The sequence below is a fragment of the Mustela erminea genome, chromosome 19 (genome assembly GCF_009829155.1).
Source record: "Mustela erminea isolate mMusErm1 chromosome 19, mMusErm1.Pri, whole genome shotgun sequence".
Lineage (NCBI taxonomy): Eukaryota > Metazoa > Chordata > Mammalia > Carnivora > Mustelidae > Mustela > Mustela erminea.
In genome coordinates this window covers 41,644,643-41,659,727 of record NC_045632.1, presented here as the reverse complement: position 1 = coordinate 41,659,727, position 15,085 = coordinate 41,644,643, and the positions used below count along the sequence as shown (strand labels likewise).

Genomic DNA, 15,085 nt, shown 5'->3' with positions numbered 1-15,085 from the left:
CACAGACACACACACACACACACACACACACACACACACACACATACACACACACATACACACACCTGTGCGTGTGCACAAACACCCCAGCCCTGGCTTTAGGGTAGCCTCAGCACCCAGCAGGATTGAAATCACACCAGAGCCTTCACAGCTAATACGGGAAACTGTCTAACAAGTTGTACAATTTGGTTTAATGGGATGTCTGATGAGTGACACATGGTTGTTTGTCAACTAAAAATATCTTGAAGACCTTTGAGCAAAACCAAGGGAGACCTTTCTTGTGTCACGTCTCCCAAACAGCTGCGCCCTGCCCTGGGTACACATAATTGCTGAAACTGATTGGGGAGGGCTGGAAGTGTTGATGCTGTCGTATTAATTTGTTCCATAAATCAACACATGAACTTGACAGCCCTTTAAAATCTTTATCATCAGGCATTTATCCTTTGTATTCTGAAAGAGACTTGTCTGACTTTAATCCAAAGCAAACCACATTCATTAAATAAATATTTATTGAGCATTGACAGGTGCTAAAAATGTAGGGCCCAAACCTGTCTTCAGGAAGCTCACGTCTAACAGGGAAGTAAACATCTAAGAAAAAAGTTGCATTTTAATGTGACCAGGGCAGTGATAGAGTTAGGCAATGATGCAGCATTGCCACTGAGAGTTATTTATTCTCTAATTCAGCAAAGACTAATGTCTACTAAGATAGAGGTGTAGCCTCTACAGGACACAGCGCCTACTTCTGGGAGCTCATCCTAGGAGCAGGAAACAGATGTATAAACATATTATTTGTATTTATAAATAAATACAGCTGTGGCAATTGGCAATCAGTAGAGGACATGGTAGGTCAGGCCAGAGCAGGGAGAGGTCATGTTCTGTAGGAGAATCAGGAAAGGCTTCATAGGTAAAATGGTGCTTGAGCTAACTCTTAGAAGATGGGTACATGTCATATCCTGGGCAGACGTGGGGAAGAACATTCAGTGGTGGGAATGAATTGAGCAAAGGGGAGAGGAGAGAACAGTTGTTCAGGACTAGAAGTAGGGTAGCATAGACTGAACATGGTGGGAGGGGCCTGTAGTGAGAAGGGAGCTGAGAAAATCAGGTGGGGATCATATCATGGATGGTCTAAAATACCCAGACGAGGAGCTTAATGTTTTCCCAAAACCTCAATCACAGATATTTCCAGCATTGCTCTTCCTCAGCTCCCTCCTTTTAGAAATGTGTGTCTTAATTGTTTGCACACGATAAAACACGATGTAAGGTCTCAGGCTTAAGAATGACATGTATGTGAAATAATAAATTTTGAACTAAGTTTGAATGCCTGTTTGCAAGTTTGTCGGCTTGCTTATCTACTCACATTTTTGTCATGTTTTAGTGTAGGCAGCATCTACTATTGAACATACAATAGTTAAGAGAGTCCCTGGATGGAAATGATGCCATTTACCCAAAGGAGACTCCTTGCTGCCTTTAGAGAGTATGGGCTTTCTGGAGGTAGACCAGTTGTCTGCATCAGAGCCTCTTTACATTCATTTAACTGTTCTGTAAAGTGGTGAGGAAATAAAGTTCCCCCGAGGTTCCTTTCCAGAATTTATGAACCTGAACACTGTGCCCCACCAAAGGGAAGGGAGAGGAGACGAGGGTGTTGTTCACATTTGTTCCTAACACAATTTTATAACAGCCCCTCAAAGTAGATGGGTGACCAATACCATTTTCTAGGGAGGACACTGAAATTTAGGGCCGCTAAGCAAGAGATTCTAGATTCTTGCTACTTAAAGAGTGACCCACAGGCAGCTTGTTAGCAAAACATTGTCACAAAGGCAGAAGCCCAAGCCCCACCTCAGAACAGAGAACCAATCTGCATATTCACGAGATCGCCTCACTCTCCCAGCAGGTGACTCCGTGATGAATAAAATATGAGAAGCTTTGACCTCTGGAAAAGCCAGGTCGAGTTTCTTCTAAGACCCCATGTTGCCTCTACTTTTTGGCTACTGGGTTTATTCCTAAATGTCATGAGTGGTTTCTGCTGGGGATATTGGGGGAAGCATGCAGATTTCTACTTATAATGTGAATTCTGGGCTTAATATACTGATATACTTTGTAACTGATGAGAACGGAAAATAGCATTTGGGGCTCCCAAACTTGTAAGGTGATAAAGAGGTCCTCATGGCAAACAGAATAGAAAATTCCTTATTCTAACATGTTTTCTAGTGGTCTCTCATTACAGAAAATTTTCCCATCATAAAGCAATCCAGTCTTAGCAAGCCAGTTTATCGGGCAGCATTTGCTGGCATTGCAAAGTATTTTCTTTTTTAACTCATGGGTGTGCTTATTCATTCAGCAGTCCATTCATTGCACAACCATTTGCTGCCTGTGCTCTGTCCCCAAAGCACAGAAGAGTAAGACATAGTCGATGTCATCAAGAGTTCATGGTCTGGAAGAGGAGACAAAATAATAATAATAATTTTTTTTAAATTTTTTTTTTTAAATTTTATTTATTTATTTGTCAGGGATAGAGGGAGAGAGAGCGAGCGAGCACAGGCAGACAGAGAGGCAGGCAGAGGCAGAGGGAGAAGCAGGCTCCCTGCCAAGCAAGGAGCCCGATGTGGGACTCAATCCCAGGACACTGGGATCATGACCTGAGCCGAAGGCAGCTGCTTAACCAACTGAGCCACCCAGGCGTCCTGACAAAATAATGATTATAACCCAACTTTTATGTGTGATAAATTGTCCTCCTGTGACACAGACTTTTCTGTTGGTCCCAGTTTCGGGCATTTTGTTCCTTGCATGGACCATGTATCAGGTGAGTGTCTCAATTTTTTTTTGTCTGAAGTGTACTGTCACCTTCGTTATTTTCTAGTTGTCAACAAAGTGCTTGGGAATAGGGGAGGGTTACCAAGGAAGGGGTAGTTCTCTTGGTGGGGGCAGAATTCATGCAGATGATAACCCTCATTCATTCATCTGTCAGATATTTACTGAGCTCACCACATGCTAGGCACAGGGCTAATGGGTTACAGAATTGGGGATTAGGAATCAACAAGACATTTTTTGTTCCCACCCTTTGTGTACAAGGGAGGATGCTGTTGAATATATAATCATATGATAAGTCAACCAGTTTCACTTGTGACAAGTGTCTGAGAAGCGAGAGTTCTATGAGAATATGGGATGGGAAGGGTGATGCCCCCTGAGACATAAAGAAATGTGAGGTAAAGTGGATATGCTTCCGGCTGTGATAGCTAAAAATTTGTACAGTTGGACCTGTATTACCCCATATTCCCTCCCACCTCCCCCTGGCAACCACCATGTTATTCTGTTGCTATGAAATCAGGTTTTTTTCTGGGGGGGGGTTGGTTTTTTATTTTTGGACTCCACATATAAATTATGTCATGCAGTATTTATCTTTGTCTGTCTGGCTTATTCAGCTAGCATAATGCCCTTCAGATTCATCCGTGTTGTTGCAAATAGCATGATTTCCTTATTTTTTTATGGCTGAATAATAATCCATTGTATATGTATACATACACTGCATTTTCTTTATCCATTCATCTATAGGTCAAAGAGTATACAAATTTTTAGTCATAAGAGGAATAAGTTCTGGGGCACCTGCTTGGCTCAGTTGGTTATGTATCTGCCTTTGGGTCAGGTCATGATCCCGGGATCCTGGGGACAACCCCATATTGGGCTCCCTGATCAGCAGGGAGTCTGCTTTTCCCTATTTCTCTGCCTCTCTCCCCTGGTTGTTCTCTCTCTCTCCCTTTCAAATAAATAAATAAAATTTTTTTTTTAATAAAAGGAGAGTAAGTTCCGAGGAGCTCACGTACAGCATGGTGACTATGATAATATGGTACTGAATCTGGGGTGCCTGGGTGGCTCAGTGGGTTAAAGCCTCTGCCTTCAGCTCAGGTCATGATCTCAGGGTCCTGGGATCAAGCCCCACATCAGGCTCTCTGCTCAGCGGGAAGCCTGCTTCCTCCTCTCTCTCTGCCTGCCTCTCTGCCTACTTGTGATCTCTCTGTCAAATAAATAAGTAAAATCTTTTAAAAAAAATATGGTACTGAATCCTTGAAAGTTGGTGGCAGCAGACAGTAAGCATTCTTGTCACATGTGCACAAAAAGAGTTAATTATATTAACTATATGAGGTCATGGACGTGTCAATAATCTTGATCTTGGTAATTTTCCTACATGTATATGTGTATCAGATCATAACATTGTGCACTTTAAATATATGTCATTATATTTGTCAGTCATTCCTCAGTAAGAAATGCTGAAAAGAAAGAAATGCTCTTTTTAAGCTATGACTCATGAGCTGACACCTGGAGGGGTAATACTGGAGGAAGGAGCCTTCCAGGTAGCAGAACAGCAAGTGCAAAGGCCCAGGGGCACAATGGAACTTCATGCATTCCTCCAAATGAAAACCTTAGCATGGCTAGAAGAACATGCGCCATCTTGGAAGTCAGATGTCATTCTTGCTCCAGGTTCGCATAAATAACGGGCTTTCTATCCACCTTGTGGACAGGAGAGAAGTGACAAAATGGAATGATGCCTGGCTCAAGATACCACTTGCCAGTTATTTAACCTCAGAGACTGACCTCCATTACTGCATCTGCCTGATGGGGATTCCTGCCCTCCTGCTGATCTTCCAGACCCTTTGGGTGGGAAAGTGCTTAGAAACAATAGTAGAGCCTCTCCCACCTTGTCCTTACCTCAAGGGATCCATCTGTGGGGTGAAGTGAGGTAAAGTGGATATGCTTCCGGCTTCCCTGTTGAAGGATGGCAGTTCAGGAAGAAGACTTAAGTTTTTCTTCTTAGGCATACAATAGTGTTTGGGGCACCAGCTGACTGTCCCCAGCTGCCTGCAAACAGCCCAGCGGAAGCTGCAGACAAAGAGCTGATGATGACAGAGTGGCACCGGGCTGTTCGCGCTGAGCTGCCAGATGCTGTTAGCAAGTGGAAATAAAAGTGAAACTCATGAATTGCCAGCAAGTAAAGCCTCTGTGCCCCTCCTAGAAATCCTGAGGGCAGCTCAAGAGAGATGGGCTTGGATGGGGGGTAAAGGTCAGAGCTAGGGATGGGGCCTCTTGACTGTAGGTCTAGATGGCCTCCAGCACTGTGGGGGCTCAAGGACGTCATGATGCTGAGATTGGGGATCGGTGGGCGCCAAGTGGCAGGCAGGAAACGCATCAGAGTTCAGCTCTGAGGATTGGCAGTTAGGGTACTATATGGGTTGATGTTTGTTCTCCAAAGACAGATGCTGAGGTCCTAACTCTCCCGGTACTTCAGGATGTGAGCTAACTTGGGGGAGAGGTCCTTGCAGAGGCGATCAAGGTAAAGTGAGGTCATTAGGGTGGATCCTAATCTAGTATGATTGCTGTCCCTATAAAAAGGGGACATGTAAACACAAGAACAGATAGGCACAAAGGGAAGTGGTGTGAAGCCACATAGTGGGGATACAGCCCCCATATGATGGGCTTGATGCATCTGTAAGCCAGGGGACAGCAAGCCTTGCTGGCAAACAGCAGAAGGTAGAAGAGACAGTTGTTACGGAGCTAGCCCTGCCACAACGTGATTTTGGATTTCTAGACTCCAGAACCAGGAGATAACACATTTCTGGTATTTAAAGCCACCCAGTTTTTTGTACTTTGTCACAACAGCTTTAGGAAACTAATACAAGGTGCTTTTGATGAGGAGCATTCAGCTTCTTAAATCTCTCCAATAAGACAAAGGCACACTTTTTTTTTTTTTTTTTTGAGAGGGTATGCACACATGTGCGCATGAGCCTGGGAGGAGGGAGGGGCAGAGGGAGGGGAGAGAGAATCCTAAGCAGGCTCCATGCCCAGATTGGAGCTGGATGTATGGTTTAATCTCCCAACCCAGAAATCACGACCTGAGCCAAAATGAAGAGTCAGACACTTACTGGACTAAGCCACCCAGCCGCCCCAAGGTATACCATTTTTGATGCAGATACGGGGGAGGCAGTCACCCTTCAGGGGGGCAATACTGATCCATTCAGATAGTTAGTGTATAGCCATCGTGCCAGCTTGCAGCTGTGCCTGCCCTTCCAGGGCCTGGGAAGAGTGGTGCTCCCCGCCGCCAGAGTGCGCCAGCGGACTCTGGACTAGATGGCAGCCCCTCTCCCGGCGTGAGCTGGGGAGCCAGGCCAGGCAACTTTCTCAAGGCTCACTTTCCGTATCTGTAAAGGGAGGGTCCTCACGCCTCCCTCCTGGGATATTGCAGAGATTTGAGAGTATGCATCTGAAGTGCTTAGCACTGATCAGCCGTGATGGGTTATGATTAATATTATCCTATCCAACAGCTGTCTTCTTCAGCGGCCGGCACTTAACGGCTTGCTGGCTACAGATTGTGGGAGAAGGTATTCGGTGGCACCACACTTGAACTCCTGTGGCTGTAACCGAGAGGATGGAGAATGGACAAGCTTGCCATAGGCCTCCCTCATCACCCTCTCGCCTGACCTAAGGGCCTGGCTATGTTTTGAGGATTCCAGGCTTTTCGTAACTTCTACACTTTCGTCTGCTCTGTGCCGACGATCTCTTTCTCATAGTTCTCTTTCCCTCTTCTCCCACAGACACACTCCGTCCTCCAGTGTAGTTAATCTAAAAGGGATGCCTAGGCTAGGGAGGCAGTATGATTTTAAAACCTTACACAAGAGCGTAAACAAACGATTGTTCGTCATGTTCCCTGAGGTTTGACCGTTTTTAAGAACAGAGTTGGTTAACTTCAAAGAAGTTCCAGAAGACAGACTCATGGGTGAGTTCTGCCCCAGACATCATGATGGCACAGATGTCAGATGGTCTGGTCATGGTCTGGATCTAGGGGACAAAATCTGTTACAGACTCAACATTTGCATCTCCCACCCCAAATTTGTATGTTCAAACCTCATTTAATGATATTTGGCAGTGAGGCTGTTGGGAGGTGACTGTGAGCCCTCGTGGCTGGGATTGGTGCCCTTATCAAAGAGACCTGACCGAGCTCCCCCTCCCTTTCTGCCGTGTGAGGACACAGGAGGCAGGCGCTCGCAACACAGCGGATCGGCCGGCACCTTGATCTTGGACTCTCCAGCCTCCAGAACTGTGCACAATTTCTGTTGTTTATAAGCTCCTCAGTCTGTGGTATTGTTATAGCTGCCCAAACAGACTAAGACAGTATCCCTTTCTTCTAAATGACCTCCAGGAAGAGAGAGAATGTGTCAGCAATGTAACGCTTAATTTTTGAAAGCCTGCCACTGTGGTCTCTCTCATGCCAAGCCGCTGGCTTGGCATAATTTCCCATCTTCTTTACGGTCTCGGAGGGTTGTTTGAATTAACCAAAGCAACTTGGCTTGCTTGTTCACGATTCCCAGAACTTGACGTCCTCATTTCCACCTCCATGGCATCGCTCCTGATGCCTTTTCTTTCTCCTAGTATTACCACTTCAACTTTAGGTTGACCCCTACAGGACTCATGACTGGAAAAGGAGGGAAAATTTATTTTCGTTACTGTCTCAAGTCAGCAATAAAAGAGAGTTCTTCCCAAGGTTGACTCTGGATTTGGCCCTGATATTCTCAGACTCTCTGACTTTTTACCTGTGGTTTTCTCTACCTGGAATGTCCTTCGATTGCCTTGACCTCCGGGTCAGCTCCTACTTGCCGCTGAGGACGCTGCTCCCTTGTGACCGGCTCTCCTGCTACTCCATAGCCCCACTCCACGTCCGCTGCATTGTATCGCTCATGCATCTGTCTCTCCCTGTAGACTGTCAGGTCCTCCGGAAAGAGGACCGATCTCCCTCTGTGGCACTGGTGTGTCGTGGGGATCACTGGTAAGTGGTCGACAGCTGCGTGGACGAGCGGACGGAAAGGACCAGGGAGAGGTGCGGGATGGATGAGGTCACGGGATCATTGCCGCGTCTCTTCCTGCTTCAGTCGGGGGTGGAGTTCACCTCCGAGTTTGTCCTGCCTTTGAACGCTCGGCACCTGTGGTGACAGGGCTCACAGGCAGCAGGAAGGAAACAGGTGATAGACAGCTAGCGAGCCGGCTGGCTAGCTAATGTTTGGGCAACTGGGAGTCCATAATCTTCCCTGATGCATCTCCTAACAGTTATGAACTCCACAGAAGATCAGCTTGGTGGGGCGTGTGGGAAATATTTTTGAGGACTGCTTTTAGGGGATGGTACCTCTTTGTCCTGCTTCTGTCAGAGGTACAGAATGCACGCACCTGCTCCCACTCTCTGCTCTGGGCCTGGACTGCTCACCATGCTGTGGCCTCCTCTCTCCTCCCTGCCTTGCTTTTCTGACTCGGTATGACGGTTTTTTTGTGGGTTTTTTTTTGTGGTTTTTTTTTTTTTTTTTTTTTCTGATTTGACCCGCATGAAAGTCTTCTGGACCTCCCCGGTTTGGGTGTGTTCGGGAGTGACAGCATCAGAGGAAGGCAGGGGCCCCTGGAAAGTCCCTCCTGGGGGGCCAGAGAAACGGTCGGGTGGCCTGCCTGAGCTACTGGCCGGGACGCTGGGAAGGTGTTGATCGGTGGCTGCTAAGCTCACACCCACTTCCAGATGCTACCCTTGTGTGGTGTTCTTCATGTCCTCTTGCTTCTTTATTGATTCAAGGTGAGTTTGGATTGAGGCTTGAAGAGGAAGGCTGAATTTACTCTATTGTCTGGGAAGAGAGCTGACCATTGAAGTGTTCTTAAAGGAGAGAGCTCTGTTGATTCAGGGGCCTCAAAGATCCATTTTCTATAAAACATGTATCTGCTTTTGTCTGAAGGGCAACGGGGTGGCCTTTTTCCTAAGGAGTAACTGTGTTTGGAGGCAGCTGTCACTTTCCACATAAGAAAGACATTCAAAGAAAACCTCACGTTAGTTAATCTGATCCCCTAAACCTGGGAGATTTTCATTCATATTAGAGAGACTGAAGATAACTTTTTAGACATTAAAATACCTACAAACTTGGCAGCCTTTGGCCAGGCCATCCCATACCTGCCTGGGTCTGAGTTTTCTTCTCCGTACACATGTTAGAATTACACTGTCGGACTTAACTTCGTGGAGCTGTGGGGATTAAATGAGTTCATAACAGTTGTAAAATGTTAAGCAAATGCTAAGGTTTGATGGTCATTATTATGGACACAGCACCAGCCATCCATCTCAGTACAAGAAATCTGCAAAATGACCTGGAGAATTAATGGGGCCAATGACATTTATCCCCCGACATCTGTCTCTTTACAGTCATCTGTGTCTGAGTATCTGGGACATACAGAGGGGTGGGCAGGTGCCAAACTGAGATGGTTTTAGCATTTCTGGCTGGGGAGATGGGTACGGCGAAGGGCCGTTATTAGCGCAGGAACCTCCTAAGTCCTGTGAGGAGAGAATTACTGGCATTCCAGGGCTCCCTGCATCACCCACCATCCTAATTTCCATTTTTACCATCACATGTGTGTCTTCTCTGGACTCATCTCTCTGTGGTACGGAGGTAGGTCCTCATCCTTCTAGGAACACGGTTAGTCCCTTCTCTGCATCTTGGGCCACGCTTTTCTTCTTCAGAGTGAGAAGTTTGCCAACTCTAGGATTTTACCACAGCCAGAGAACCCATTAATCCCTTACTCCTGTTCTCCATCTTCCCTCCCTTCTCTGGGGTCCAGGAGAGAAATCTATGCCTGGGATGAGGGGGAAAAAAAAAAAAAGCTGTTACATTGTTAATGGGGGTTCAACTCCAAGAACTAAGGCAGGTTTCGGGTGCACCAGGCTGGACACTGTGAAGGACTCTTTTTCAGTAGTCTCAGTGGACATCAGAGTAGCCCGCTCCATCCGTGCTCCTTAAGACCAGCCCACCCTCGCAGCAGGGTCCCTTGTTGAGAGAAAAGACTCCACCAGGGACCGTCAGGGACAGTCTGAGTGCATCGGCACCGGAGGGAGGGCCCCATGCGGGGGGGCAGAGCTGGCCCAGGCTGTCAACACCCGGCTTGTAGGTCTGGGCTGGCACCTGAGCCTGGGGCCTGATGAGGAGGGAAAACAGAAGGGACAGACAGCGACGGCCTTGCTGCGGGTCTTGCCACTCTGGTTGCACGGAAGGAAGAGACAGAAGAGAAGAGGCTGTAGGCACGTGGCTATGGCTCCACTCCAAGCCCAGAGAGATTGTCTTCCTCATCCCCAGCCCGCCTCTTTTGTTAAAAAAAGTTAAGTTGTTTATTTAGGAAAAGACGAGGTATAACACATCACTCATTTAAAAAAATGGATGAATGCAAAATACATGATCGAAACTCAGAAAAGTAAGATAATTTTATTATTTTTTGACAACCACTAATATTTTTCTCCTATAATCTTCGGCAGCATACTGTCACTGCCTCTTCATATGATAAAGAATTTATAATAATAATTTCCCTAGAGAGAAGGATAATTCAGCCTTTGTCTAGTGTGATTGATTGAAATATATTTATTATTAATGCTTTAGAACAGGTTTTTGGTTTTTTTTTTTTTTTTGGCCTTACTACTCTCTATCGGTCATACCATATACATTTTAAGGAGTGTTTCCAAATGTGGGAAAGAGTCTATTAGGTTTCTCGCACATGGGATCTCTTATAATTGAAGGGCATTCACATTTTTTATGCACTTGGTAATCTTTTAAAAAATACTTATTTTTTTGTTGAGATATAATTCACATACCATAAAATTCATCCCCTTCAAGTGTGTAATTGACAGAATTGTGTAAGCATCATCACTGTAATTCCAGAACATTTGCAGCATCCCTGAAAGAAATCCCGTACTCATTAGCAGTCGCTTCTCGTTTTTCTGTCTTCTAGTCTCTGGCAACAACTCTTCTACTTCCTGTCTCTATGAATTTGCCTCTTCTAAACAGTTTGTGTAAAAGGAACCAGACAGTATGTGGCCTTTGTAGTCTGACTTCTTCCTCTTAGCGTGATGACGTCACATTTCATCCGTGTTATAGCACGTTTTGGTCTTTATTCCTTTACAGAGCCAACTAATGCTCCATTGCGTGCATATACCACATTCTGTCCACCCGTAAGTTAATGAACATTTGGATTATTTCCACACTATGACCATTATGAGTCCTGCTGCAATAAATATTCATGGGTCACTTTTTTTGCGCACACATGTTTTCCTCTTGGGAAGATACACAGCAGTGCAATTGCCGGGTCCTATGGTAACTCTGTATTTGGTTTTTGACCTTGATTTTCTTGAACAGGATCAATGGTATTTCTCCTCCAAGGCAGGTTAAGGTTGGGAGTGGAGGTGTGGCAGGTTAGGGGAAGAGAGTGTTGACGACCTAACAGAGAGCCTTCCGATGCCCGTGTCTCTTTTTGATTGGCTATGCTTGGCATTAGAGACATGTCAGGAAAAATAAACAAATTCATGGATTGCATTTCTAAAAGGTGGGAAATGGAAGTGAATTTATTTAGTCCCATGAGAGAAAATGCATCCTTACTACTTTAATTACTCAGTATAGTGCTTGAGAGGGAGCTACAGGCCAGGCCTGCACGGGGTTGGCATCCCAGCTCCATTCCTAACAAGCCGTGGATCTTGACTCCATTGCTTAACCTCTCCTGCTTTGGTGTCGTGATCAGTAAGACCGGGAGAAATGAACACCAGTATGTTCCTTGCGGCACTGTTGTGCTCACGTGGTAACACATGACACAGGGGCCCTGCCTCAACCTGTTATCAATCTCAGTGATTTTATTGGCCTCCCGTAGGAATAGAAACACGTCAATGAGGACATCTTGCATCGCCTTTGGCCACTAAAATGTTCATGGGGTATGTTTGAGCAGTAGCAGGCAAGGAGTAGCACATGGATGCGTGAGACTATCTCACTTTGTGGCCCCGTCTTCCATGCAGAGCTCGGCCAGAGCTGGGCGCAGTGAGCGTGGCCCGACAGGAATCTCAGTAAATATTCAAAGACTCTTGATGGATTTGTCCCTGAAATGCAGTATGTGGGAGTGTGAGAGACTTTTCTGAGGAAATGCGGGCTTCGGTTATAATGTCGTCGTGTTTCTGGAGGCCCAGGCCCTGCTTCTCCTGAGGTTCTTCTGTCTTCTGGAGCCTCCCTGCAAGCTGAGACTCACCAAAGTAGGTTTCACTCACAGGAAAGAAATTAGGTCAGCTATCTGTGCCCCATTTCTTTTGCCAAAAAAAAATCCTACCAATTTTTACCTGAGACAAAAATAACATTTTTCTTCCTTTGTAGAAAATAGAATATATGAATCATTTGGAGATCAGAGGAGGAGAAGCAAAGGACTAGGAAATCTGTGTTATCTATTCTATTCTATTCTGTCTGTCTGTCTGTCTGTCTCCCTACCTACCTACCTACCTACCTACTTATCCATCCATCTCTCCATCTGTGTGTCCATCCGTCTGTCCATCCGTCCATCCGTCCATCCATCCATCCATCCATCTATTTATCCCTAACGTTATCTTATTAGCTAGGCTTTTTTTGTCTGCTAGCCATTCAACTGTCCGTGTCACCCGCCCATCAGTATTTACCACCACTTACTGCAGCCCTTCAGGGAGATGGAATAGGAGAAAAGTAGGAAGCACAGGAGGATAAGAAATCGCAACACAGTGTGAGAAACGCAGATTTGGAACTCTGAAAGGCATAGTAGAAGAATCAGAGATGAAGTGACATTGGGATTGAGTGATTGGTAGAAGGTCAACAGTCAAAAAGATGAAAAAGCTGGTACCAGGTGGGGGAGCTTGTTTTTCAGAGACACAAAGGCATCTTTGGGGAGGCTGGGGCAGAGGGTGTGGGGCAAGGGTTCCTGGGAGAGGGATTGGGCTGGTCGGTAGGGCCTTGAATGCTCTGCCTCAGACACTGGGGTTTTTACCGGGGAGTCTTGATAAACAAGAGAAGTAGTTTGAGCTGGTGAGTTGACTTTATTTTTCAAAGGTCACTCTGACAGTGTGAAGGACAAGTTGATGAGGGTGGGGGAGGAGATGGGGATATTGGTTAAGAAGCTCTTGTAATCATTCAACTTCTAATCAGTAAGCAATTCACATGTGTTTCCTGAGTCTTTAATCAGATAATCTGGGCCATGATCCAGGCTTGATGTGATGTGAAACACATGGAAAACATATTTTATTTTATTTTATTCAATTTTAATTTGTTTATGCTGCCTGGAAGACTTAGTTTTACCATATTTCCTTTGTACTACAATCGAGGACCTGAGTGGTTGGTATTTTTTCCTAGGCGCCTTCCCCCATCTCCCATACATTCAAACACTTGAAACATGTCATCGCGACAGCCCATTAACACGTGACTTCATTTTATGGGCATCAAATACAAAAAAAGATCACGTCTTGTTTTGTGGGAGCCCTGCAGCCAAAGTGTAGCTCTGTTCCTGTGGCCAGAGGGCCTCTGAGGGGAGAGCTGCTACTGCCCACAGCACCCCCCACCCCCAGTTAGATGTAAAGGAGGCAGTGCTTTCGGCAAGGGGTATTGGCCAGAGGGGTGGACGGAAATCCGCTTCCCAGGGTGAAGATGTGCCCCTCGGTCAGGAGACGTGGCCCCCTCCCTGTCATCGGGGAGGACTGCACACTGGAGGCATGAACCTGGGAGAATTCGCAAGGCTGAACTTCTCAGCTGGACCCAGTGTGGTCCAGGAGCGGCCCCATCCTTTGTTCAGATTCCATCCTTTACTTGCTGGCCACAAACTGGCTTCCCTCGGTCCCCTGATCGTGGGGCCGCTCTCTGGGAATAGGCGTGAGGGTTGTGGTTGTGGGGACAGTCGGCTTCACAGTGGGAATCCAGGCTATGTGAGTGGGCTCTGTGGGAGCCTCTGGTCCCCTCGGGGCGTGTGGACAGATCCTGACCGTCCAGGCCTGTGCAGCCCCAGGCTTCTCTGCAGTTCTGTCCCTGCATCCGGCTGCTGGTACCCCCGCTGGACCTCTTGTCAGGCACCAGGCTCCTGGCAGTGGCCGTCAGTTTAGTTGACTGCTTAGTCTGGATTTCTGTCCCCAAGTTAAGGGATGTTTAACTTCCCGTGAAAAGCATCATTAGGAGCTTTTAGTAAATCAAAGCCAAGTTTAGTTGTTTGTTTGGCCCTGGTAAGGAGATATGATGCGTTTTTCTATGCTTACTTTTCCCAAATACAGTCACTGACTTAACTTTGAGCTTTTTTATTTTTTAAATGAGCTAAAACCTACAGTTGAGTTAATAAACAGAGTTGAAAACCTTCAAGTTGACATCGCAGGCCTCTGCTACTAAATGGCAGTGCCTGGTGGACGTGGCCAGTGGGGGGTCTCTTGGCTTCATCACGCAGGGCAGGGACTCTGCATCCTGGCCCCTTTGCCCCCTGCTTTTAGTTCAGAGTCTGGGCCGGAGGGCATAGCAAGTGTTCATTCAGCATAGATGACCTGAACAGCTGACTTTCTCTGACTCCCCAGGTCACCCACACACCGAGCCGTCTGGTAGCCTCAGTTACCACGTTGTTCACCTGGGCATTGTGTGCCTCATGAAGGTCCCAGTTGCAGACATACCCTGGAAAGAGGAAGGCCTCTGCTTGGGGGAGCCGCCAACTCGAGGGGGTGGGGCTCCAGACTTGTCAGTTCCAAGCCGCTCAGCCATAGGAAGAGAAAAATGTGCATCATTCACTGTGGGGGGAAGTGGATCTTCCGAGGGGCCTATGGCTTTCCTCTTGCATTCTGGAAGATTTGCATGGCCTGCCAAGAACTCAGTATCATCCACAGGCCTGGTGGGAACTTAGCTTTCTTCTGAATTTTGGAAGGTTTGAGTGCCAACCACGTCGTGTTGAGCTTTTTGCCTAAACCTGGCTCCTTCATGTTTGCATTGTATTTTAATAATATGAGCTAATTGTGTGGAAAGCTTAACCTGAGATAAAACTCGTTCTAATGTGCCTTTGAGATGGATAGTGGCATTTGTCCCCATTGTGCAGGTGAGAAAACAGAGGTCCAGAGAAGCTCTGCAAATTGCCCTATAGTAACTAACTCTTATAAAGCTCACTCCGTGTATTAGACACTTTCCTGTCTCCATGCACCAGGTCTTCTACGTTAGCTTTACTGAATCTTCCATGATATAAGTGCTGTTAGGATTTTCTTTTCTGTTAATGAGGGAAGTCAGGCGTGAGCCGGTCA

General features: G+C 46.4%; 1 long non-coding RNA gene across 1 annotated transcript in view; it reads left to right on the top strand.

Annotated features, from left to right (window-relative positions):
• The first annotated feature begins 1,887 nt into the window (after nucleotides 1-1,887).
• Nucleotides 1,888-15,085, top strand: part of LOC116580313 — a 114,708-nt gene continuing 101,510 nt past the window's right edge. The window contains exons 1-2 of the long non-coding RNA XR_004281598.1: nucleotides 1,888-1,943; nucleotides 4,515-4,732. This is a non-coding gene — a long non-coding RNA (uncharacterized LOC116580313). The remainder of the gene's footprint in view (nucleotides 1,944-4,514; nucleotides 4,733-15,085) is intronic.